At 43.0% G+C, this 27,622-nt stretch overlaps 1 protein-coding gene and 1 pseudogene across 3 annotated transcripts in view; both read right to left on the reverse strand.

The window, feature by feature from the left end:
* LOC134383934 (tRNA-splicing endonuclease subunit Sen15-like) overlaps positions 1-27,622 on the reverse strand; it is a 91,523-nt gene that overhangs the window by 12,559 nt on the left and 51,342 nt on the right. Inside the window, exons 4-5 of one of the 3 annotated variants that reach the window (XR_010024222.1) lie at positions 25,693-25,796; positions 16,830-18,688 (exon numbers count right to left, since the gene is read on the reverse strand). The exons of 1 other annotated variant lie outside the window; for it this stretch is intronic. The gene's annotated coding sequence lies outside the window, so the exon portion shown is untranslated. Of the gene's footprint in view, positions 1-16,829; positions 18,689-19,231; positions 19,257-25,692; positions 25,797-27,622 lie in introns of those variants that run through there. One more of the 3 variants, XR_010024221.1, reaches the window with a different exon arrangement.
* LOC134383313 (UDP-glucuronic acid decarboxylase 1-like) lies at positions 5,588-6,955 on the reverse strand (annotated as a pseudogene).

Here is a 27,622-nt window from a genome sequence, read left to right on the forward strand (position 1 = left end):
TTTAATGCAATAAATTTCCCCCTCAATACTGCTTTTGCAATATCTCACAGGTTTTGGTATGATGTATCATTCTTTTCATTAGTTTCAAGAAATTTTTTGATTTCCTACCTGATTTCTTCTTGGACCCATATGTCATTAAGTAGAATGCTGTTTAACTTCCATGTGTTTTATAGTTTCCAGAGTTTCGTTTGTTATTAATTTCTAGTTTTAATCCATTGTGGTCTGAGAAAATACATGGCCCTTTGCCCAATTTTTAATTGGAATTTTTTCTTTTTATTGAGTTGAAAGAGTTCTTCATAAATCCTAGATACAATTTCCTTGTTGTATGTATGATTTGTATATATTTTGTCCTATTCTGCACATTGTCTTTTCAATTCCTTATGGTGTCTATCTTAGTCTGTTTGGGATGCTATAACAAAATACCATAAATTCAGCAGCTTATGAACAACAGAAATTTAGTACTCACAGTTCTGAAGGCTGGTGGCCCAGGATTTGGTGTCTGATGAGGCTTCCTCACAGATGGATATCTTTTCACTGCAACCTCACATGGTGCAAGGGGAGAAGGAGCTCTCTCAGGCCTTCTTTAATAAAGTCACTAGTCCCATTCGTGAGGGCTCTGCTTTCATGCCCAGTCACCTCCCAAAGACACCACCTCCTAATATGTATGACCTTCAGGGTTAGAATTTCAACATAAATTTTGGAGCGACACAAACATTTGCACATAGCAGTGTCCCTTGGAGCATAAAAGTTTTTCATTTTGATGAAGCTCAATTTAGTTTTTCTTTGGTTATTTTTGCTTTTGGGGTCATATCTAAGAAACCATTGCCAAAATCAAGGAAGGACTTGCATCTGAGTTGTTAAAAGCCCACAACTCTGTATAATCTCAGGTTTCTGACTTAGGAACAAATACACTGTGTGTTAAAAATGTTATTTTTAGAATACAGAGGTTCTTGCCTAACCCCCAATTCTCAATGCTGGGCACATGCCGTAACTTGAACACAGTTACTGAGATAATATATTTAAATCAATAATTGGACTAGATTTTGCTATGATAGAAACTAAGTCAAAAATAACCACCAATTTCCTCAAGACAAAAGGTTAGGAACAGTCTCTTTTTAATATTTGTTTAAAAACAACATGATTAGGACACAATTTAAAGTGATATTCTAAGTGTCTTAATGGAGAAAGAAAACAGATTCTGATACAAGATGCTGGGCAGGACATACATGTCTATTTTCCTTGAAATCTTTTAAAATGACAGAAAAGTGGTAAGTCAAGAATAAGTTCATATATACTGAAAATAGGAGGTGAGTACATGAAGGGGTGAAAGATTTTTAGTAACATCTGGAATGGAAGATAGGTGAGTTTTACTAGAGAAAAGTCAGGGAGAGAAAGAGAGACACAGCTCAGAACATGCACAGAAGAAGATTGCAAAAAGTTGAGAACATTTCACAAGGCGAGAGCCTGGAATCAGTAGACATAAGAGACAGAGCCGGAGGTGAGCCAGAGGTGGGGGCTTGATTGGAGACCTGATTACAGGATGGCTGGGTAGACTGGCCGTGCCTTCTCTCACCTAGCTTCCAGAATACCGAGGGAGTGTTACCCTCAGGCTGGAACCAGAAACTACCCTTTAGAGGGTCCAGGGCTTGCAGAGTGGGGACTGGCTCCTCAGAACAGACCCTCTTTTTCTAGTACTGGGGCCCAGCTGCCCTGAAGTAAAGCTTGAGGGCCAGGGCCCTGACCTTACACCCAGGTCATAAGGCCAGCATTCTCATCCATGAACAGGCCCTAAAAGGCAGAGGCAGCCCACATCAGCTACCCATGGCAGTCAGTCCAATCCTTCATTCACACATGGGGGGAAAGCTATTGGCACAAAAGATAAGATGGACAACAGAGCAAGGGACACAAAGGAAACGGATGATTCAAGGAAGAGAAGGGAATTTTAAATGAATAAGATACTGTATCCATAAAACAAGAAAAGGCTGCTGTTCAAGAACAAGAAAGAATTTACGGAAATTGAAAACATCATGGTCAAAATAAAAAATTCAATAGAAAGACTGGATCAAACAGTTCATTAAATCGCCCAGAACATAGAACAAAAAATCAGAAAGATAAAGTGTGAGGAAAAGTGAAGGAATGTGGAAAAACAATATAAGAGGGCCCAAATCTACCCAATCTACTATGATTTCCAAAAGGTTAGTAATTTGTCATTATCCAAGAAAAAAAGAAAGGAGGAGATTTTTCCACAGCTGAAGAATGATAAGAATTTTATAAAAACAGGCTCCTATAAGGTACCCAGAGAAATTAATTTTTTAAAAAGACTCACATTTAAATATACTCTTGTGAAATTTCTTTTGTCAAGGCTAAAGAAAAGAATACTTAATGTTTGTGGGGTGGTGGGTGGGCAGGAAAAATTAGCCCCAGTGATGCAAAAATCAGGTTGGCATCAGATTTTTTCACTGGAACATGAGAGAATACCTTCAGAGTTCTAATGGAAATTGATTTTTAACAATTCTATTCCCAGCAAAAACTATCAACCAAATGGAAGACTAAAAGGGTTTTTAAAAAGCCCTTATTTGAATACAATGTATTTCCCAATAATTTATTTCAGTAAGATAAAAGAAAGAGAAAGACCTGGAATTCAAGAAACAACCAAACCCAGATGCTCAATACAAAGTAAAACTAGAAAAAACAAAAACTAAAAAATCCCCATGGTAAACACATCCAAAAAAACCTTCAGCAAGATGATATTAAAAAACAGGTTTTAAAAGCTAACAACTCAAGTTATATTAGCAAGTCAGGAGGCTCTGGAAAGAATACCTTCAACAGGAAAATAAATCTCCTGTAAAATGCTGATGATTCTGCATTAACTTAGGGAGAAAGTCAAGGCACATTATAATAATACATGATAAAAATTCGGTGCCCTGCTTTCTCTACTTCCTCCTCCTCCTCCCAGTTTGGGTGTGTACATTTCTTTCCTATTTGCACAGGTTAAAAAACATGGAATAGCAACACTTTCTATGAGTCTAAACGTATGTTAAAACCTAAGCTCTATGACGGCAGGGATGCTTTGGCTGCTGTGTTCATTGATGTATCCCTAGCTCTTAGAACAGTGCCTGGCACAGAGTATGTAATCAATAAATAGCTTTTATTTGAAATGAATGGAATTGATTATATAATGAATAATATACTTTTAACTAAAATATTATACATTCTGGCTATGTTTATACTTAACAAACAGCCGACACACAGAAAAATCAAGTATATTCATATAAGAAAGTATCAATTCTATAAAATTTGACGATGTAAAATTAACTATATGAACTGAAGCTGTGACATTGGGAGTGGCCGTGGGGGGAGGAGAGGGGGATGGGAAGTCAGGACTGTTAATTTCCTCATTGTCTTAAAGGGAAGTCAAGAGATACTGTCTAAAACAGGATGAATCGAGAAATGCAAGGTTGAATGTATCGTGGAAAGCTATAGAAGTATCCATCAAAGTGGTAACAAAATAAAATACAGCTGGCAGTCCTTGTTCAGGGGGAAGTGTAAGTGAGCCAAGAGTCTCATCTTTCCTTAGGGAGAGCAACAGATACACTGAAAGGTGATACATAAGAAATAAAGGGCTAGTAAATTATTTTTGTGGAGAATGGCCTCAGAACGATTCAAAATAGAAAGAAATTTAAGCTATTACCTTTCGGGAATGCCATGGAGAAAAACCTTTCCTTTTTTAAAAAAAATTGCTCTCCTGTGCCAACTGAATTTTTATTGCCATGTGTCCATACGTTAAAAGTGATATTTTTAATTTAAAATTAGTTTCTAAGGAAAGAGGAGAGTTTTTAGGACAGGAAAACAAGGATGCAACAGTTTGCAATTACGTGCTGCCCACCAGCCAGGGCCGGCAAACAGTCTGCAAACATTATCTGCGGCGAGTGTCAGAATCGACATTTGCCAGACGGAGAAGTTCAGACGAAGATGGAAGTGACTTGCCCATTTTCAGTGCATCTGTGACCAACCCAGTGATAAAACCCAGGTTTCCTGGATTCAGAGTCCAAAGACAGATTTGGATAGATTTTGCGTTAGAAAAACCACAACATTTTGATATGATGACAGTTAGGGAAGAAATCCAAACTAATAGATGGCACATGCTGTGTTTAGGGCTTGGAAAATGCCTGTATTTTTCCATCCAATAATCTGGTGCCAAAATACACACTACCTGTCAAGAAAAAGGCCAGTGCTTCTCTGAAGCACCTGATGAGAATATATATTATTTTGAGGAGTTATGCGTGCAAAGATAAAAAATGACCATCACGGTAACAATCTCAATTAATTTTAAGTTTAATACACGTACTTTGTTTCACTATATATATAAAGATATCTGCCATTTTATGGCCACTTAGGAAACAGTCTATGGCTAATTAGCTTGATAAGTAACTCTGTTTATTCTGCCATACGACTTTTTTAGTAATTCAGAATACTAGCACAGGTGGAAAGGGAAAAAAAATTGACTGATCTGGCATCATTTTACTTATTGGTTTTACTCTTAATATGAATTTTTTAATATTAATTTTTTTTTTTTTTTGGCCTGGCTTCCTCATTTAGGTAGAAAACTGGAGGGGAGAGGATTCATTAAATGATTATAATAGATTCCTCTTGCTTTGTCACTATAGTTCCCTTCCCCTTCCAACTTACTTCCAAAACCACACACAAACGCTTCTGAAAGCAGGTCTATACCAGATGATAGTGTCCCAGATGACCCAATGAGTCATGCACTCTGCGGAAAGTGAGCACTGGACCGAGGCTTCTGCAGAGCCCTGCATCATCCCGCAGCCTGGCCAGCTCCTTCCTGTCCTTCTGATCTCATCCCAAGGGTCATTTCCTCGGGAAAGTCTTCCCTGAACCCCCAGGCTCAAGATTCTCTGATAGTCTACTTTTTCTTTAACACACACCACACAGTTTATAATTCTTTTTTTTTTTTTTTTGAGTTTCAATATTTTATTAAAATAGCATATTTAACCATGGTTAACCAAGAATATGTTATCTTTATCCCCCCCACCCCAAATATGCAGCACAACACAGTAGGGATTTCAAATATACTTGATCATGATAACCAACAGAGATATTTCAAAGTCAAGTTCGTAACTAAAAACTAGACCTTGGAAAAATTCTGAATTAGAAAAAAGAAACATAAACCTCTCAAACAGAATTCTTTTATCTGCCCGAAAATAAATGCCGGGGCACCACCTGCTTGACAATACTGCTAGGTTCTTTTTTCTTTATGCATAGTATAATGTCTCATAAGTACCTACTTTCATAAATAAAATCAGTATTTTTCATCTCATTTAATGTTCCTTTTCAGCTTCACAAAGAAACCAGTAAATAAAACTGTCAATGACAGTCACGACATAAGTTCTCACAGCAACGTGAAAAACTTGAAAATATGCTGAGATGCATCTACGCTATTTTACGTAAAAAGATTCAAAAAGTGCAAGGCAAAATCTGCAGTTTTTTGAGGGGAGTTTTAGGCACATCCATTTCATTAAAGCAAGCCTCAGAATGAAATTCCAGTTTGTTCTTCATGACAACAGTTTTAAGTCTTTTTTAAGAAACAAAAACAAAAAATACATCCCGTGAGTGTAAAACAGGGAGCCCGTGCCCTGCGCGTGAGGGCTCCGTTGTGGCGGGTCCGTCCTTTTTTATCCTGGCAGGCTTTGGTTGGGGGTGTACTGGTCATTTGCCTGGTACTCGGGTTCTTTACGGAAGTAGCGAATGGCTTGGTTCAGACCTTCCTCCGGGGACCACAGGCTCCCGTCCTAGCATCAGCTTCGCTTTTTGATGTCTGGTTTGCTTTTCTGTGGGTCGTCCTGGGCTTCAGAGAGAAACTGGATTTCACTTCTGCTACCAACAAGGTTCTTAATTAACTGAGCAAATTCTAGGACTGTGTGTGCTTCTGGGTTCCCCCGGCTGACGGGGCTGCTGACGTTGCCGTTCGTGAGAGCCACCAGGCCGTTCACCAGGTCGCTGACGTACTGGAACGCCCCGGTCTGAGACCCCGATCCGGACACCGTGAGCGGCTGCCCTGGGCGCCTGCAGGATGAAGTTGCCGACCGACCACCCGCCCGTCGTTCATGTGCACGCGCGGCCCAGAGGTGTTGAAGATTCTGGCCACTCGCACTTCCACGCCTTCCTGCTGCGTGTCGCACAGCACATGGTCTCTGCCACTCGCTTGCCTTCGTCATAGCAGGCCCGGGGGCCTGTGGGGTTCACGTGGCCCCAGTAGTCCTCGCTCTGAGGGTGGACTTAGGATCTCCAGACACCTCCGACGTGGAGGCCAGGAGCACACGGGCACCGACTCGCTTGGCCAGCCCCACAGTTCGGCGTCCCGATTGTACTGGTCTTTAACGTCTTGATAGGATTGTACGTGTCGTTTGGAGGACAGGCTGGAGATGCCAGATGGTAAATCTGGTCGACTTCGGTGTACAGGGGCTCCAGCACATCGTGACTGATCAGCTCAAAGTTCTCATGGCCGAGCCAGTGCTCCACGTTCCTCCTCCTGCCTGTGAAGAAGTTGTCCACCACAGTCACCTCGTGGCCATGCATCATGAGCTTGTCAGTGAGACGGGAGCCCACGAACCCCGCGCCTCCAGTTCAAAATTCTCCTACGATCCTTTTCTGATAAAAACTTTACCGGCGGGTATTTCTGGGTGAAGCTTTTTTCCAAATCTCTGATGCTCTCTCTTAGTGGCTCAACAATCTCTTCAATCTTGCTTTCGATTTTTAGTTCACTGTCTTCCTGGATAGACCTCATATTAACCAAGTTTCCCCAAACAGAGGCGACGTAGGCGAGCAGGGCGATGCCCAGCAGCAGCTTCATCCTCCCGCGGTTGACGGCAGACACGAGGCGCAGTCGCGCCTTCCTCACCATCCCCGGGACCCGCGCGGGTCCAGGGCCCTGCCGCACAGGGCGCCGCCGGCTGCACAATGAGCCCCGGCGACGGCTGCAGCCCGGCAGAGCCCCGCCCCCGCCGCCTGCGCGACCCCACCCCCACAGTTTATAATTCTATGTCTGTGTAATTAATTGTTTAAGGCCTGCTTTTCCCAACATACTATAAACTCAGTGAAGACCTGAAACTCTTCAGCAGATGATTTGGCTAAGTCTGGCCTCAGGTTCAGACAAGTCCTTTGTAGTCAAATAGGATACAACCAAAAAGAAAAAGGCTTTTGCATAATGAGTTGTCTTCCAGGAAAGACTCAGCTCCAATGATATTTTTGTTGCTTTCTAAAGCCACAGACTTCTATGAACTGCTCCTCCCATGACCATCACCAACCCATGAGCAGTAGAAGACAGGGGGGTTGCACTGAAGAACAGTACCTCCTGTAATTCCTGCACTGTTGTGATTTATGCAGCCAAGTGTTGCATTAGACAAGAGCAATTAGGAACAGCAATAGACATAGAAAGAGCAACAGAAAAAGTGTTGATTAACTCTAGACAGCATAATTAGTCTTCTATTTCTGTGAATAAATTACCACAAACTCTGTGGCTCGGGAGTCTGAGCACAGTGTAGCTGGATCCTCTGCTCAGGGTCTCACAAGGCTCCAATCAAGGCACTGGTTGTGTGCAGTTCTCATCTGACACTCAAGGTCCTCTTCCATGTTCCTTCAGGTTGTCGGCAGAATTCAGTTCCTGGTGGTTGTAGGCATGAGTTCCCCTTTTCTTGCCAGCTGGGGCTCACACTCAGCTCCTGGAGGCCACAGGAGTTCCTGACCACATGGTCCCCACAGGCCGTTTGCAGCATGGCTGTTTGCTTTCCCCAGGCTGGCAGGAGCACACCTCTCTGACTTTCTCTACCAGAGAAAGCTCTCTGTTTTTGAAGGGCTCACCTGATTAGGTCGGGTCCACCCCGGGTCAGCTCCCTTTTGCTATGTGATGTCATATCACCACAAAAGTCATAGCTCATCGGATTCACAGGTTCCATTCACACTCAAAGGGACTACGCAGGACATGAGCACCAGGAGTGGGAATATTGCGGGTCGTTTTAGAATCCTGCCTCCCACAGAACAGCTACTAACACTAACAAAGCGTTGAGTGCTTAGTCATTGCCAGCACCGCACCGTGTTAAGTGCTTTTCAGCATTGAATCTTTAAAACAGCCCATGAGGTAAATTCTAACACTGTCCTTGTTTTATAGGTGAAGAAACCGAGGCTTATGGGCCAGGTGACATTGCCTCATTTCGTGTAACCAGCATCACCTAGGTTTTGAACTCTGGTCTTTCTGACTCCAGAACCCATTCTTGTTCACTTTGCCTCCCAAAGCCCGTTCTCCTGTAACCAGTGGCATGATGATATCGCTGTTTTATGAATGTAAACACCGGTTTGGGAAGATTGAATAACATACTCAGGACCACCCAGTTGGTCAGTGACACGTCAGCCTTCCGTCTAATCTTCTCCCTCTCGGTCCCACACCGTTGGCATCCCAGGTAATCAAAGGATATTCTCAAGTTGCTTGTCAGCTAGAAGAAACCTTAGTCATGAAACCAGCATGTTTCTGTCTCCAAGCCTTGGTCGAATTACATAATACACGTTATCAGTTCTATTTCTTTTAACCTGTAGTGAGTGAAAAGCAGTGTTTTATTCCCATGCTGAGAAAAATTATCTAAGGGCACCTGACAATCACTCCGTCAGAAGTTTCATTAATACTTAGCACCAGGAGAACATACTCCCCCCAGGGTGGTGAACGGCTGGTGATACTAACTTCCCCTCCTCTGTGCATGTATACTTTTAAATGCAGATCAAAGCAAATAATTATTCAGGGGAGAGGATATGTTTCCTTGAGACTAATATTGTTTTTCATTACTTCTTGCAAGGAGACAAAATAGCTTTGGCCAAGACCTGTTAACAGATACAATTATCCATTGCAAATGCCAGCACAATACTTACCTGGCAGGGGAGATACCATGATCGCAAATGCCAGCACACTGCCCCCACCTGTGCTTTGGCATGCAGAGGTCAATCGTCCTTGACAGTGGTGTCCACCTTATTTCTCCTGTTTTTTCCAATGCCTACAAATGTCAGTAGTAAAACTGATGCACAGACAGCCACTAAAAAGGCATAGTTGTCTCCAGTACCTGATGTCTAACCTTCTTTGTCCTGCAACTGTCCTTCAGGAAAGAAAGAGAATGAAGTTTTCTGAAAAGTTTCATTTGAGTGCCCTGCCAGGTCATGGTTTGGGTATGACTGCGTTCCTCTGTTAACCTCCTGTTGGCAGCAGCGCTCCCAGGGCTGCAGCTAGCCCCAGGCAGCAAGAGGAGCCTCCTTCCTCCTGCCCCTTAAGGACTAGGTTTGGTAATATTTCCCTCGGCACTGCCACACCTAAGTAAATAGTTCTTTTTTAATATAAAAATATACTTAACCAGGAACCCTGACTGATAATCACTCTAAACTCTTACTAAAATTATTGATTTAAGCAACAAGTAAAAACTGGTGTTAAAGGCATTAGCATACTGTCGAGGGGGAATTGGACATTTATATATTGCCCAAATAACACCAAACAGATTAATTTTGGGTCACAAGGGGGGAAAACATAACACTACCACGGAAGGGTAAGACTGTTGATTGGTCAATGCTTTGATCCCTAATCGTGGGTCAACCAGAAAATATGTATCTCATGACAAAATACAATATGAAGTACACATCTCCTGTGACATAACCTAGTTAACAAGGTTGGCATTGAATCCATCATGCCTTTGCATTTTAAGTTTATAAGAAATGAGAGGGTTAGAGATTAAGCTAAATGAAGGCACAAGGAAGCAACTAGTCAAATCTAGGAGGCGGGTTGTTCTATGGGCTAACTGGCCAAATCCATTTAGGCCAAATTCATGTACCAAGCACACTGTCATGTCTATGCTGGGCACAAGGGCTTAAGATATATCCATGTAATGTATAGGCCTGGATTGGTTTCTAATTGGACAAATCAGCTACAAGGACATTTTGGGGATGATTTAGGTAATTAAACATAGACTGGGTTCTAGATAAAGCATACTGACACATATTGACATGGAAAGTTTCAGATCGTTAACTGAAAAAAAAAAAAACAATTTACAAAACAGTACTGTTCTCATTTTGTAAAAAGATAGGTGTCTGTGTGTATATGTATATATGCATGATGGAGTCTGGATGTGTTGTCCCCTCCAAAACTCATGTCGAAATCTGATCCACAACGTAGCAGTGTTGGAAACTGATTGAGTCATGGGGGCGGATCCCTCATGAATGGATTAATGCTGTCCCTGGGGGAGGGGGGATTAATGAGTGAGTTCTCGCTGGATTAGTTCCCTCCAGAGCTCGTTCCTTAAAAAGACCCTGGCACCTTCTCTCTCTCTCTTGCTCCCTCTCACCGTGTGATCTCCTTGTACCTGCCAGCTGCCTGCCACTTTTCCACCATGAGTAGAAGCAGCCTGAGGCTCATGCCAGATGCAGCTGTCCCAGAATCATAAGCCAAATAAACCTCTTTCCTTATAAATTACCCAGTCTCAGGTAATTCTGTTATAGCCACACAAAACAGACTAAAACACGGCATAAATATTTGGGAAAGATACAATAAGATATTAACAATGGTCTCCTCTGGATGGTGGGAATCGTGTATTTCACTTTTCTTATTATTTTTGTGTATCTGTACATATGCTGCTTTGTGATTATAAGAGGTTTTTAATTTAAAAAGAAAGAAAGAGAAGTTATCCGTGTAGGAGTTGTAATCAAAGCCAGGGGAGTAAATGAAATTGCCCGGGGAGGGCATAGGAATAAAAAGAAGGCTGGGGAAACAGCTTTTAGAACCATCGAGATTTCAGGGAGAAGACTGCAGAAGGAGAGCCGGCCAGAGACGGAAGAGGAGCCAGGAGAGAACAGCAGCAGCAGGAAAGCCCGGAGGAGAGTGTTCGCAGAAGGGGACAGCCACGTGTCTCAGCTGCTCCGGGCAAGCAGCGTGAAGATTAAAGGGGCCCCTGGACGTTCTGGCAAGAAGTCCACGGAGACTTTCCCATGGAGCGGCGAGGAACAAGAGGCTGCTCCTGCAAGAAGCTGACAGTGGAGGGAAGGAGAGACGCAGGCAGTGATTGGAGGGGGGCGCGGGGACCCATCTTTGCACAAGGAGGGGACTTGTCGCTCAGCTTGCGTTCTACATAATGGAAAACTTCTGGAACGCTGCTCCTTTACCCAGAATACAGCGTGCGTGGCGCCTCCGGGAGGGCATAAAGAGAAGGACCTAGGAAGCAGGCAGCGGGACGAGTGGGTTGGAAATGGGGGAATTAAGCAATTTGTAGACTCGTTGGAAAAGGCCAGTGGGGACGGAAAGATTGAAAATCTAAGCGGAGACGGAAGGATGACTCACCGCACAGGACCCAGGAGTTCACAGAGGAGCGGACGGGTGGAGAGCACAGGAGGCAGATGAGGCTCCTGGAGGGCTGAGTCATCAGGGCAGGGGCCAGGACCAGAGCACACAACGCCGGTGAGGATTAGCACTTGCAGGTATACAAGGCCACTGCAAAAAGTTCGCGGAAAAATATGTAATACAGATCTTTCCGCGAACTTTTCCAAGTACCTTTGTACTTTGGAAGCAACTTTCCCAAGTGGCAGTGGGCTGCAGTTGGGACTGCTGCACGGCTCATTAGCAGGTGTCAGACGCGTGGGCCCCGCACAGCACTGGGGCAGGGCCTGCCAACGTGATGGGATTTAAGGGGTGGCCAAAGACCCGTCACCCTGGAGTATCTCCCAAGGGCTTTTCGTAAGGCCAACCAACCTGATAAAGTGAACAGCTAATGGACACTCTGAGTCGGCAGACGAAGAGTTTGCAGTCTGTCTTACTGCCACGGATTGTTTTTGAACTTCACTTGAACTAGCCTCAAGGAACATTTACCAAATACCCACAGGGCAAAAAGGGCACTGTGCTCAGTGCGGCCCACACATTTCATTTGATCAAGAATCTATTTAGAGAAGGGCTGGCATATTCTGAGACTGTGCCTGCTATGAGAAAGACACATCAGTTCTCTGTGCTGGAACAGAGAACTTCCTCCCTGAAAAATAAGCCCGATGGAGGAATTAAAGTGCCATGTTGACTATGATCATGTCTTTTCTTTCTGTCCTCTCTTCACCCCAACACTGAGCCAAAGAGCCCCAGTGTCTTCTCCCATCCCACAGAGTCCTGCCTCGATGCCACTAACCACACAGCAACTATCCCTGGGGTCAGCAGGTCTCAGGTGTGCACAGGACACTCCAAACCAGAGCTTGGAGGAGACCACAGCCGTCTTCCAGGGGACTCAGCAGCTGCTCAGAGTTGAGCAGCTCAGAGAACGTTAATCAAAGCTTAGTATTCCCAAGTGCCCTGCCAGACTGCTCTGGGACAGGCTGTTGGCAGGAGGGTTTTCCCGCGGGTGCCCGACACTCATCTTCCCAATTTCTCCTTTGAGCACTACCTTGCAGAAAAGCAGTGCTATCCTCCATTTCCCCACAGCTTTAGGAACTTTGGCACTTTGTACAAATGTGTACAGACTGTAGAGACTCCAGCCCAGAGATGGGAGGGGTTGCTGCAAGGTGCTGGGCCATGAATTACAGCTCAGTGGGGATGGGGAAGGAAACAGTAACTCAGAGAGGAGCTCCACAGCTAAAGCAAACAGGAAGGTTTTGGTGGGAGAGTCCCTGAGAGGAAATGACTCAGTGGTTTGGAAAGAGTGGGCCATCCACGGAGACGGAGGGGAGCCAGTCCAGAGGGCCCTCTGGGGAAGGGCAGGCCTTTCTCTTTGGTGCCCAAGACGTAGAATCCAGCTTCTTTCTTCACTCAGGGTGGGAGCAGCTGTAGCTACAGGATTGAGAAAAGCATCCTGATTTTCAGTCTGGGGGGAGGTTGAAACCACATGGTCAAGAATCTGTCTGGAGAAAGCTGGAAGATTTGGGGGCTGTTCCTGCAATGGGGGTGCCTTAAACCGAGACCTTTGTCCCCCCCAAAAAAAAGCCAGATAAAAAAAGAACTATGTTTTTAAGAAGAGCTATTCAAAAGAATTATTTTTAAGAAGTGATTTTTGAATTAGCAAATGCATTTCCTCTCTGATGTGCACCCCAGGTCTATAACATATCATAGTGAACATTACGCCTGATTCAAAAATCAGGGTATAGCATTTGACTAAAAAGTTTTTTCTTCAGATTCCTGAATCTGTGTACATGAAATGCCTTAAAATGGTATGAAATACTCAGTCACAAACGTATCTAAGCGAATTTATTAAAAATTATAGCACTGCATGAAATTGGAAGCGTCCTGGAAAATCTGGGATGAATGAAATCTGCGTTTTGAACTGAAGCATATCTGAGAAGAGCTGAGGAAGGAAACTTTACAAATGCCGTTTATGAGTTTCTTCACAGGAGACCCTGAAGCCCGTCCCGCGCTCTTGAGTGAAGAGCCTGTGGAACCTGGAGCCAGGGAAGTGGCACTGCTGTGGGCTGCTGTCCACCGCGCACCCAGTCCGATGTCCGGCAAGGACGGTGTGTCAGTTTCTCTCCTCTCTCCACCCCCTCTCAGGTGGTGCATGGAAAGACGTCCCAGCGTTTGACAAGTGCCAGTCAGTGCCAGTCACTGAAAACACCTTGCCGTCTGGCAGACATTTGGGGATTGAGCAGACATGGCGCTTGGGTTCCTTTAGAAGGGCATGAGCCCTGCCCCTCTCACACAGGTAAGTGGGTGAGGACAGAACCCAGGGCCAGCCAAGCACCCTGCACGCCAGCAGTGGCGGGCCCTTCCCTGGCTGGAGAGGAAGCTGTGAACAGTCTGGGAGGGAGGAACTCGTACTGCTGAACGAGGGAGAGCCAGAGCCTGGTCATTTTGGAAGAGTGAAAATCGAGAGCAGTAAAGAGGGGGAAAATGTAAAACACAATGAACTGTGGAGCCCCCGGTCCATTCTGTTTGACATGAGGAGCGGCCTTGGCAGAAAGAGTGTGAGAACATCAGTTATGTTACAAATGACCGTGAGGAGCTTCCCAGCCTTCGCTGATGCGGCAGGCAGCTCCTTCAGGGACTTAAAAGGGCATTTTATAAGCCACTCACCAAGGACCTCCTGCAAGGAGGAGGGGGACGATGCTCTTCATTTCCACCTAAACCCAGCTTTCAATGCTGTCACTTCTGGGTACCCTGGCTTTTTCTAAAAAGGCCTCTGTCTTTTAAATTTCATCATTTACACTACTTGCTTCAGTGACTCTGAACTTGGCATGCCGCTGTGTGGTTTTGCTGCTGTCTGAGTCACATGCTTTTCCCAGCATTACCTAGCAGGGCTTGGAGTCCAGCCTCAGGAGGAGGGAGCCAAAACTTCCCATTCCAGTGACCAAAGCTGGCTGGTGGCTCCTGTCATCGGAAATGCACTCTCTTTCTTAAGGTCTCTGTTCTAATTCTAAATTAGCCTTGAAAAAAGTTCACATCATGGGCCATGGGGAGACTTCAGATCAATTCAACATAATACATATTTGGGCACTTACTGTGTGCCAGGCATGATGAGGGATTCTGAGGTGAGTTGACCCTTAGTTTCTGCTCTCCTGGGCCTTGCTGCCTACAGGGGAGACCAGCTCCAGCAGCCTGTGAGTCGAGCTAGGCTGGTTTCATGGAAATGGTTCATTGTTCATGTGTTCATTCAAAAACATTTCTTGAGCACCTACCATGTGTCGTCACCTTTCAATAACCTGTAGATACAGCAAGGGGCAAGAATGTGGGATCTGAAGTTGACAGAACTGGGTGAGAAACCCACCTCAGACATGATTGTGTCCTGAACTTACTGAACTCCAGATTTCTCATTTTTAAAATGAGAATCATAAGAACAATCATATTAATAACACTGTCTATTTGCACAGTTCTTGTGAAGTCAAGAGGTAGCTATAACAGGCACTCAGTAAATGTTGCTGATTGGTTGTTCTGTACATTGATGAACGAATATGTGTGATGGTTGGATATGCAATGGAGGAGGTAAAGAAGATTAATTTCATTTTCTGCTGTGTATAGCCAAATGCACAAGTATGGCAGAAGGAGAAATAAAGCTGTGTACAGAGAGGCGGCATTCTAGACTAGGGGATGCCCGAAGCAGTGTTCTTCAAAGGTCCACAACTTTCCTAAGAGAATGTTTTAATTTTTCATTTTAAAACTACAGTTTGATGATTATCTCATATACCTATATGCCAATATATACATACATATATAAAGTACATATAATAAATATCTGTTCTTGAAAGCTCATTTATTCTAAGTTATCTGAATGTCCAGTTTATAAGCCAGCACCACATGACTTCAGCCTGCATGTTTGTATTTGTGAGCACATTAATGCTAAGTAAAGCAACTTTATTTCTCAGGGAGAAAGAAGAGAGGTGGGCTTAACATATAAATGTGTTTACATCTGCTGAAAGCTAAAAAAAACCCAGCAGGGTGCATTTTATACAAAGGAAGGTTTAGAAGTAGTTTGGACAGAGAAAAGCTAAGAGATGACAGAGGATGTTTGCACCAGGCATGTGGTACTGTGGTTGGGCTGATTTCCAAAAAGCGTGGCCTTGGACAGTCAGTTCCATATAGTGTGTGAACAAAGGTTTCATTTTAGCAAAACAATATTATGTCGTACTTCATCAGTGTTATTAACTATCATTTTACTGGTTTTAAGACTTTTTTGATAATTAAATCATAAATTTGTTAGTGTTACATAAGCAGTACAGTAGAATGAGTTAATACCTGGTTTCATATTACACTGATTTGAATAGCATATGAATAAAAATAATTTAAGTCTAACCTTGGGGTCCACTAGGCCTCTTAAAGGGAGGATGTATTCTAGGTTTAAAAGAAGGCCGCTGGACTCCCTCCCGGGTGTAGTGGAAATAAGGGCTGGCTGGAAGTGCCACTTTTTTGGAGGAGGACCTGTGTCTGCAAATTCCTGGGAACATTCCCGAAATGAGGCTATCACAGAAGAGCTTAGAAGGGTGCAAAAGAACATGTGTCATTGAGAACAGATCCTCTTTCCCCAACTTTCTCACAGCTGACCCTCCTGACTCTCAGAGACCTCACCTCCTATTGCTTCTTTCTGCTTTATCTGCTTACTTGTTCAGCAAGCTGGAGTTTTGCCCTGCGCCATCTATTGTGCTAAGCACTGGCATACAGCAGTGAATGCAATGGACATGCTTCCCACCCCCAAGAAGCTTACAATGGAATGGACCATCCTATTTAAACTTTAATTCTCAGCTCTCACTTCTCATCCCTTTCCACAGACGTGTCTTTAGAATCAGGCACCAAATTTCCCCGCCACTTCTGCAAACAAACAAAATTATTTTGATTTATTTCAACCACATACATAGAAGGGAGCATATCCCAGGTGTGTCTTGAACATTTTCTCCAGCCTTTTTCCTCAGTGCTTGTCTAAGTCTAGGCCAGGTGCCTACGGAAAGCAAGGGCTTTGGAATTAGGGAGCCATGAAAATTTAGGTCAGTTCTTAGAAACAAAACATGAGGCAGAGTTTTGAAGATACACGATTTGTTGGTTTATTCAGGAAGAACTCGGGAGGGAGGAAGGGAAGCAGGAAATGAAGGGGAAAGAGTGGAGCAAGAATGCGGTCTCAGAAAAAATCAGATTTGAACCACAGAGCACAAAGCGTTCTGGAGCATAAACGATATCACAGGCTTTCTGTGGTGTGTGTGTGTGTGTGTGTGTGTGTGTGTTGGGGTGAGGGGTGATTGGGGGACAACCACCCAGCAGAGGCAGCTCCCATCAGCTGTAAGGGTAATTTCCAGAGAAGGGAGAAGCTGTGAGCTGTTGGCTCATTACCTCTGTACTCCTTCCAAACCTTCCCAACCACAGCACACATGTAGCCATTTCTTCTAATCTTTGTCCTAGGTTGATGAGAACACCAGACAGGTAAAGGAATCTGAGTGGGACACCAAATGAATCCAGCACTCAGAGGTTCAGACGTAGGGTTCACCTTCACAAGGCAGCATGACTGTTATCAGAGAAGACTATAAAAAGCACCTAGTGCAGTAGCTGTCCCTCTCTCTCCCTTCAGGCACTACAGGCAGTTCTTGACACACCAGCCCAATCAGAAAATCCACCTGATGTATACTTCTGGTTAAGCAGGAAGGTGAAATATTTCACTGAAACCCAGTCATGCCTTACACGTATTCTGCACCCCAGTCCCCAACCACAAGGAGGAATCCAAACTCTACCTGGCTTTGTGCTCACCTGTGCTCTGGCTGTTGTCATTGCCCTAAAGAATTGGTTGTTTTCCTGTCTAGAATTCAGTCCTTTCGATGCTCCTGGGGCAGTGCTTCCCAAACTGAGAAGAGTATTCCATTAGACCCTAGTTTAATGGGGTCTGGGAATGAGGGTTGCTGTAGACAGAATAATGCACCCCTCTTCAAAGGTTCACACCCTAATCGCTGAAACCTGTGACTGTGTTCACTTACATGATAAAAATAACTCTGCTGATGCAAGTAAGATTAAGGACCTTGAGGTGGGGAGAGTGTCCTGGATTATCCAGTTGGGCCCAGTCTAATCATGAGTCCTTAAAAGCTGAAAATATTTTCTGGTGCAGTCCGAGGATATAAGACAGGAAGGAGGAGAGATTCAAAATGTGAGAGGAACTGGATCCACCATTGCTAGCTTTGATGATGGTGGAAGGGGCCACGAGCCCAGGAATGTGGGTAACTTCTATAAACCAGGAGCAGCCTGCAGCTGACAGCTGGCAAGGAAATGGAAACCTCAGTTCTCTAACTGTAAGGAACAGAATCCTACCAACAACCTAAATGAGAAAGGAAAATGGTCCTCCCTTGAGCCTCAAGGAAGGAATGCAGCCCTGCTGATATCTTTTTTTACTTGAAAAATAACTGATTATATATATTTGTGGAGATGAGTTGAATATCAACACCTATACAATGTGTGATGATCAAATCAGGATAATTAGCATTGTCATCATTACAAAACATAATCATTCATTGTGTCCATTAACCAATTGGTTACTAGCCACCCTCCTGCTTCCCTTTTCCCACCTATAGTGACCATAGTTCTTTTCTCTTCTTCTGAAAGTTCAATTCATTATTGTGATTCTTTCTTTCTTTCTTTCGCTTCCACTTTTGAGTGAGGAGATGTGATATTTCTCTTTCCGTGCCTGGCTTGTTTCACTTAACACAATTTTCTCTAAACCTGTGTTGCTGCAAATGGCAGAGTTTCTTTTTTAAGGCTGAGTAGTAGTCCATTGTGTAAATATACTACATTTTCCTTTTCATCATCTGTCGTTGGACATTTAGGTTGGTTCCACATCTTGGCTACTGTATGTAGAGCTGTGATAAACATGGGAGTGCAGGTATCCCTTTGACATGATGATTTCCATTCCTCTGGGTATATGCCCAGCAGTGGGATTGCTGGATCATTTGCTAGTTGTTTGAGAAAACTCCATACTGTTTTCCATAATGGTCACACTAGTTTACAGGCACACAGTAGTGTAGAAGCGTTCCCCTTTCTCTGCATCCTCGCCAGCATTTGTTATTCTGTCTTTTTGATAATAGCCAGTCTAACTGTGAGATGATATCTCAGTGTGGTTCTGATTTGCATTTCCCTGATGATTAGTGATGTTGAGCCTTTTTACACCTGCTGATATCTTGATTTTAGCCTGGTGAGACCTGTGGCAGACTTCTGACTACAGAACTGTAAGATAATACATTTGTGTTATTAAGCTGTTAAATTTCTGTTGATTTGTAGCAACAACAATAGAAAACTAATACAGGGATTTTGGTCAAATAAGTTTGGGAAATGATGCTATAGATTATAGAACATATTATTCACCTTGTTATGAAAAGTTGTGGTAAAAACAAAACCAATAACAAAACATTAATTGAATCAAAAAGCAGAGAATTAGTTCACTACAAAGGGGAAAGCTGACACTGCCCTGATCCGTAATTCTGCCTTCCGATAGCATCACATGTGTGCAAATAGAGGGCTGCTGCAGACCCACAGCATCCAACTCCGTTGTCATAGTTACTCCCTGAAGGGAGAGATGCCCTGACAAAGACCAGATTGACTGTGGTAAGTGGTGAGAAGGTGCCCTGAGGGTGGCCAGATGCTTCTACGGTCATGTCAGAGATGTTTTCTGTAATTTGTATTCAGTCAGCTCTGCCTCAAATGGAAACGTGGTCATTTGCATTTCCAATACAGGAAGCCTCTATCAATGACCGATACCTTTTAAGGAGGAGGAGTTGCTGTCCCATCCTAAGACCTGGGGAAACAAACATGAACTGAAACAATGTTTTGAAATGGATTTTGCCCCAATTAAGCATTAACTACTAGCAACTTTTCCTACCTCATTTCCTGCCCTTCTCCAACTCAGTCCCACCGTCTAGCTGCACCGGGCATCTTGTTATTCCTTGAATGTGCCAAGCTTCTCCCTCTGCAGGGACTGGGCGTCTGCTCTTCCTTCAACCTGGAGTGCCCCTCCTCCGGATGTCTGTGTGCTTGCCCCCACCCCCTTCATTCAGGTCTCTGCTCAAATGTCCCTACTTCAGAGAGGTCTTCCCTAAGCACTTTATCTAAAACTGAGAAACCCCCCCAATACTGTCAGTCTCCTTACCCGACTTTTCTGTTTCCTCATGGAGCTTCTGTATTTATTTGAGCAGTTGGGCATAATCTCCCCACTGGACTGTAACCTACACGAAGGCTGGGACTTTGTTTCTTGCTCACTGCTGTAGCCCCAGTTTCTGGCACATGCTAAGTGCCCAATAAACATTTGTTGACTATTTGAAGGAATTGCTTGGAGACTTGGTTCTCCACTACTTTGCCACCCCTCTGGCACTCAAACACTGGTGCCCTACCACCCAATTTCCTCCAAATCTAAGTTTCTCCTCTAGTCCAAGGTACCTGGTGTGGCAGATTGTATTTTTCAGATGGTCACCACAGTATATGTCCCATATCACATGCCCTTCTTACAAATTGATGTTGATAGTCCTGCCTTTGAGAAGTGTATCTCCTCTTGCATCTGTGCTGACCTGTGATTACAGTGGGACTAAGCTGTGGCTATATAGCATTTGCCTCACTCTCTTGGGTCTCTCCCTCTGGGAATACAGCCTCATGTTGTGGGGAAGACCAGGCCATATGGAGGTGTCCTGACAGATAGTCAGGCTGAGGTCCCAGCTAACAGCCAGCACCAACTTCATATACGTGAGGAAACCTTTGAGATGACTCCAACCCCATCCATTGCATGACGGCCACTGCAGGAGACACCCCAGTGAGAACTGCCCGGCTGAGACCAGTTGGCCCCTCTAATCCTTGGGAGATAATAATAAATGATTGCTCTTGTTTTAAACCACCAAGCTTAAGGGTGGCTTGTTATATAGAAATAATAATCAAAACAGATGGGATATGGAGTTGGCCATAAAAGATCTGATTTCTAGTCTCTATTGTGTGCCTCTCACATTCTTCAGCCCCTGGACAGCCCAAGGACTCTGTCCAAACCTCTCCAACCATAGCAAGCATGTAACTATTTCTTCTAACTTTTATCCTAGGTTGATTTAATGAAAATTGGTCATCCTCAGGAATTGCACTTATAAAAAAGTATGTAAATATATTGAGATTTTCCAATGATCACCATTCAGTATTTGCCTGGATTCAGCCACTCTTTGGTTAATAAGTCCCCAGGACAGCTGGGTTAATGAGCTTTATTCCATTGTCAGTCTTCTCAGCCCAGCCCCATGCTGGTTCCTGGGAGCAATTCCTTTTCCAGGTAGTCCTTGCCATCTATAAAGCCAGATTCCGTATTCTTCTAGTCACACTCACCTCTGTAGCTGTAGCAACTGCTCACAAGGCTGCTCAACTGCTCTCACCAACCAGTTCTTACTCAAGGGTGGGAGCAAACCCAGGAGCCCCACCACCTCACTGGGCTATTGCCAGGACCAATCTGACAGGGCTTTAATAAGGGAGTCAACATAGTTGTGATGGGGGCTAGATGGCAAACCTATGCTCAGAGCTCCTGGTGCGCCTGACTCTGCCACTTCCAAGCAGTGTGCTCTTGGGCAAGTCCCTTACCATCTGTAAGACTCAATTTCCTCATTTGTGAAGTGGAACTAATGATAGAACCTCCCTCATGGGGATACTTACTGTACGGAAGGAATGAACATATGTATGCAAAAGCAAGCACTGAAAACTGGCACAAGGTAGGCCCCCAGTAAGTGGGAGCTCTAATGTTTCACCAAGATGGGTCAAGAAGACCATACCGGGAGATGGTTAGAAGACTGCAGGAGTCTGTGCAGTGATTTTGGAGCTGTAGTGGGGACCTTTGAAATTGGCAAGGCCACCACTTTGCTTCAGGGATGCTGTCCAAGAGCCTTGGGCTTTTATATTCCTTTCCCCCTCACCCCCGTAAGAACCACCTCCGCCTCCTCGACAGCTGCCACTCTTGTGAGAGGCGAACGTGATAACCACTACACTACGGAAACTGCGGTACAGCTGCCACTCTTGGATTGCTTTTGAGCTGCTACAAATGTGGGCCCCTGGGACTAAAACCCTGGGAAAACCCTGCCTCCATCCTCTCCCATATCTCACTTGAAGGTTGAGTGAAGGGCCAATTTGCAACACTTAACATAAAAGCCAGAAAATCCACTTAATGCCCTTGGTTTCCCACGCACTAGTGGTACAGCAGTCACATTTGCACAAAGAGGCATGTGCTAAAATAGGCAGTTTGAAATATTCCTGGCAGATGGTGCTAAATATAGCACAGTGACAGATTGGCCCCACAGAACAACTCTTCTCCCAAGCCTTAAGAATGTACTAGAGCCAAGAAGCTCCTATTCTAGCTTCTTTTTTTCAAAAGATTGTGACAACAGCCCCAGGATCTCACTGTGCTAGAGAACTGCTAAGATTTACAGAAGGGAGGTACCTCTGGGGGTGAACGCCAGCACGAAGCTGAGAGGTTCCCAAATCCCACAAAGGCTGGAAGGTAAAAAAAAAAAGGTGCAAATATGGAGATCTGATGAGCTGGATTCCATTGAACATTTTGAAAGATTACTCTGCCAAGATGTCTTTTATATGAGCAAAAATCTACAGAATGGAAGAGGAGGCAGTATAGTGCAATGGTAAAGGGTGGAGGTTTGGGGGGTCAGAGTGCTGAGGTTTGAGCCTTTGTTTTCCCCTTTACTAGCTATATGAACTTGGCCAAGTTATTTAACCTACTGGTGCCTCAGTTTTTCATATGCAGAATAGGGATAATAATAGTACTTGCTGCATGTGAAGATTAAATAAGGTAACGTATGTAAAGGCCAGGCACAGTACCTGGTAGAAAATAACTTGCATGGATGGTAGCTGTTTTATTTAATGGACTAGGAGGAGAGAAAGATACCTAAAATATGACTAAAGGATTTTAAGGTAGGGAGGAATATTTTGGATAAAAACAAAGCTGAAATTAAAAATAAAGTCAAGTTGCAAATCCTTAAATAGTTTCTCTGTACATTGAGATTGTATTTGGAATAGGCAATACCATAAATACCCAGTGGAAAGCTGGAGTATAAGAGGCTGGCTTCCATGCAAGGGGGAGACATTCTGGGGGCTTGATCACCGTCTTAAATGGGAAGGAAACCCTATCTTGTCACAACTAGTAAGAGCAAGGGACTTTGAACATTGAGAAATTTGCTGTCTGACTTCCATACAGTAAACCACTTAAAAGACTGGGAGGTTTTCTCTTTAACTGTAATGACAGAGCTTGCCTGCTAGTCTGTGGCAAGTGCAGTGAGGGGCCTATAAGGTGGCCCTGTGTCTGGCTCTTTCTCTGCCACATGGCATGCTCCTTTGTGACAGTGCCCCTGGTTTCCATCCCATTTTGTTCTCTCCAAATTTTGGAGTTAGAGTTTCTAAGGTTTATTTTATGCTGTATGCAGAGCTAGGACTATGACCCAAAGGCTAAGAGAAATGTTGGGTTTTTAGTTGTTCTTGGAGAACTAGACTGCTCCTGACAGCCTGCCCCCTGGAGTTAGAGGAGTCTTTTCTAGACAATTTTCTCAGTGGGGGATGTGGTAAAGGCAACATCTGTGGGACAATTATGGAACTATGTTCAGGGCTCTGGCCCCAGAAATAACAGGCCAGTACATAGTCTCTTGGTACAGACCTGCCTATATCCTTACATCCTGAACAAGTTAAAGTAGACTAATTGCTGATACAAACAAACCTCAACATTTCAGAGGCTTAATTGAGTAAAAGTTTTTTTCTCTCTCAAGCAAAGTCCATTGGCCCTGGGATGGGGAAGAGAGGGCATAGGCTGTCTCTGCTCCATAGAGTAATTCGAGGATCCATGTTGACAGAGGCCCTGCCATTTTCACTGTGTGGCTTCCAAAGTTCCCTGGATTTCATCACCCAGTAGCAGATGGAGAAGGTTCATTGAGAGCCCCATGGGAAGATTGTATAGGTCAAGTCTAGAAGTGGAACACATCACTTCCACTCACATTCTGCTGGCTGGTACCTAGTCACATGACCACATATAATGCAAAGGAGGGAAGTGTAGTTTCTCTGTTTGCCCAGGACGGAGAAGAAAAACAGGAATTTTGTTGATCAGCTGGCACTCTTTCACACACTTCTTGAAGTGCCAGTTCAACAGACCAAGAGACATTTTGAAGAAACATTTTGAAGAAATTCCAAAACTTTTTTCAAATTTCCTGTGCTGTTTTCACTCGATCTTTGAATCGAACTTGATAACTAGTTGCTTCTAATCTACATCTCTTCCTATTAAGTCTTGTAATCAAAGGATATCACAGCTTCCCTACAATGGGAGTGGGATTGCTTTGTCTCTCATAGCCTAAGTTTCCTTGTGAATGGCATGGTGAATGAGTGCCTCCTTCTAAGAAGAAAATACTAATTACTTTTTAAAAGAAAGCTTATTTCCCTCAGTGCAAGAGTTGGAGTTTTGCATTTTGCATCATTGCTGGGGTTTTAGGAAAACTACTACGGATACTTCTCCAATGCTGTTTGAACTTGTTTTATCAACAGGCTGCAAAAGAGCCTAATAGACAAAGAAAGAAAAAAGAAAAAAAAGTAAAAGAATGCTTCATTCATGAAAGGAACAGTACTGTAATGACATAGAATAGCTCCCCAGTGTTTTAAGTAGGAACCACCGGATGCCTTCCTCATTTCTACTGAAGTCTGTTATATACATAGATATATACTTGTATGTTTATAGCATTCTCTTACCTTTATGATCACTTTTCAACAATATTAATGGAAGTAAATTGTATTGATAGTAACCCTAACAAAAATTTCATTACAGTCAAAAATTGCAGTAATATCGTTGAGTTTACAGTCAACTGCTATAGTAAGACACAAATATAATAAAATTTAATATACACTATATTTCTATAAGCTTAGGACATCTTTTTCACTTTATTACATTAAGTTTTGTTTTCACCAAATGTTTTTACATTGACCAATAGTTCTAAAACTTTGTTGTGCATCAAAATTACATGAACAGCTTGTTAAAAACATAGATTCCTAGAATCTACCCTGGACCTACTGAATGTAAGGGGTGGGATTGGGGCATATGTATTTTTAACAAGTTTGCCAGGTGGTTTTGATGTACACTAAAACTTGAGAACTATGCCTCATGTATCTGGCATATAGTAGGCACTAGATTTATGTTTGATGGATGAATGAGTGAATGAATGAACCAAATAAAATAGTACTCTTACAAATAAATTTGTTACTGAGACTAGAGCACTAAAATAAAAATTCATTGGCAATTTACTGTCACGAATATTAAACACAAAACCAGGAAATGATTTAATCACCAGGAAAGCTGCAATAATAATTCAGTTTTATTTGTAAAATGCTTGTTGCCAGGTTTCACTGACATCAACTATTCAAATTACTACTAGAATGCCAGAAAGTCATAGATAGATCATGCAGTTATTAGGGGAGGGTAGGTCACACTTTCAGGGAGATGTATGGATTGGGGTAAAATAATTTTGATGAAAATGCAGTCTTATTAACATGAAAGTCTCCAAGCTACCAGTGTTTTAGGTACCTCTGGCTGAGAATGATTTATCTAGTGTCAAGAACAATTTCAGGATCACTCAGTTAATGAGAGTTCATTACTAAACGGCAAGTGCTTTACCAAGAGTTGGAGTCCTCTAAAACAAAAACAATTTAAAGTTTCCAGCAAGGTGCTACATACCTTCCTGGATATAATATCCTCCAGGTTTTCCTCCTACCTCTCAGCATGCTCCTTCTCTGCTTTTCAGGCTCATTATCCTCTACTTAGCTATTAAACATTACCATTCCTCAAAGGTTTGTCCTACGCCCTTTCCTTTATCTTATGCTCAAGGGAGTGTGACCTATCTCCATGGCTTTAATGACTATATACTTATTCATGATGCCCAAATTGCTGTCTCCAGCCCGCACCTCTCCAGTTGGCCATATAGACCAGCTGTGATTGGAACATCCCACTCAAATCACTGGAGTACCATCCCCATTGTAACAACATTAAGAGAGTGGGAAATCCAACTATGGTATTTGAAAGGGTAGACCTTTGAGAAGTGATTGGATCACGAGGACTCTCATTATGAATGGACTAACCCATTCATGGGTTAACGGACTGATGGTTTAATGGGTTATCAGGGAAAAGACTGATGACTTTATAAGGAAAGCAAGTGAGCACGTGGAAATGCTCTTGTCATTCTTACCATGAGATTGCCTGCATAACCACAAGAATTTGTAGAGAGTTTCCACCAAGAACAAGGCCGTCACGAGATGTATCCCTGGATCTTGGACTTACCAGCCTCCAAAACTGTAAGAAATAAACTTTGTTTCTTTATACATTGCACAGTTTCAGGTGTTCTGTTATAAGCAACAGAAAACTCACTAATACAAAACCCTATGAGAAAAGTTTACAAAACTTAGGTCCAACTTTCATGAGTAAAAGAAAAATATCAGTCAATCTTTTCTTTTATTTTTAACTAATTAAGCATATAGATTATGTAAAGTATCTGACAATAACAGATACATGTAAAGGATTTTGATATCATATGCCAAGTTCTCAATATATATATAGTACATGCTGGGTTTTTTTCTCTGAAGTTGTTATATATTACAACCCTCTAAAGTAGAATAAACATTAAATTTCAAAACTACATTAAGATGTGTATCTGAGTAGATAGTGTCAATCACACTGAGATGGAATGATATTTGTCTGGGATCCTGAACACCCGATCTTGGACCAGCCACCTGTGGCAACCTCTCTCAGGTTCAGAAGGGAAAAGTACATATGCAGGAAGCAACCTCTCTTGTTTACCACTCTGAAGTTTTAACCCCCTTTTAACCTCCCCACTGAGAATTAACCCCTGCTGAGCTGCACAGGGTCACCTGACACCGGCAGGACTCCTTCACCTGGAGGAGTCAGCCAAATAGCCTGGATCAGAATCAAGCACAGTGGCCTGTTTCCTTGAGACCTGCATCCAGTTCTGGTCCTCAAGAGCCTACCTCTTTGATAACTAGAAAGTGCAAGGAGAGATAAATCCAAAGGAAAAATACAAGGGGAATAGGAGAGTTGCCTCCCATGGACAAAAGCAATCGGTACCCCTCACATCTCCCACCCTTTGCCTGGAATCTCTCTCAGTATCCCACTGGTATTGACCCACTGAAGACATCCTCCTTACAGTGGGGATGAGGAGCCTTGTACTCTCCTGGGAGACTACAGGGTGCTACTTGTTTGGTGATGTATTTATTTATCCAACTAATATTTCTGGGTAACTAATATGTCTCAGGCACTGTTCTAGGTTCTAGGCATACATCAGTGATGAAAAATCCCTACCATCATGGGACATTTATATTCTAGTATATAAATAAAATATACACTGAGTTATATGATGATAAGTCCTGTGAAGAAAAATAAAGTAGGGACAGTGGATAGGGAATGTCACGCTATTACAATAACCTGAGCAAGAGAGGACAGTGCTCAAAAGTGACAGCTGTAGATGTGAATACTCCACTTTCAATAACTGATAGAACAACTAGACAGAAAGTCAGCAAGACACAGGAGACTTAAACAACACTTGACCTCACTGATGCTTATAAAACAGTCCACCCAAGGACAGCAGAATAGACATTCTTTTCAAGCACACATGGAACATTCTCCAGAATAGACCATAGGGTGGGCCATAAAACAAGTTTTAATAAATTTAAAAGGTTTGAAATCATGAAAAGTATGTTCTTCAGAAACAATATAATTAAATTGGAAATCAACAACAGAAGGAAGTTTGAGGAATCAACGAATACTTGTAAATTAAATAAAATACTTCTAAATAACCCATTTGTCAAATAAAACATCAGAAAGAATTTTTTTTAAATATTTAGAGCTGAACAAAAATAAAAACAACATATCAAAAATTATGGGATGCATCCAGAGCAGAGATTAGATGGAAAGATATAGCAATAAATGCTTACATTAGAACAGAAAAAAAGATATCAAATGAATACCTTGAATGCCTACCATAAGAAACTTAGAAATGAAGGAAATAATAGAGGTTAGAGTAGAAGACAATGAAATAGAAAGAAAAACAAGAGAAAATCAATGACATCAAAAATTATTTTTTTGAAAAGATCAACAAAATTGAA

The sequence above is a fragment of the Cynocephalus volans genome, chromosome 8 (genome assembly GCF_027409185.1).
Source record: "Cynocephalus volans isolate mCynVol1 chromosome 8, mCynVol1.pri, whole genome shotgun sequence".
Classification (NCBI taxonomy): domain Eukaryota; kingdom Metazoa; phylum Chordata; class Mammalia; order Dermoptera; family Cynocephalidae; genus Cynocephalus; species Cynocephalus volans.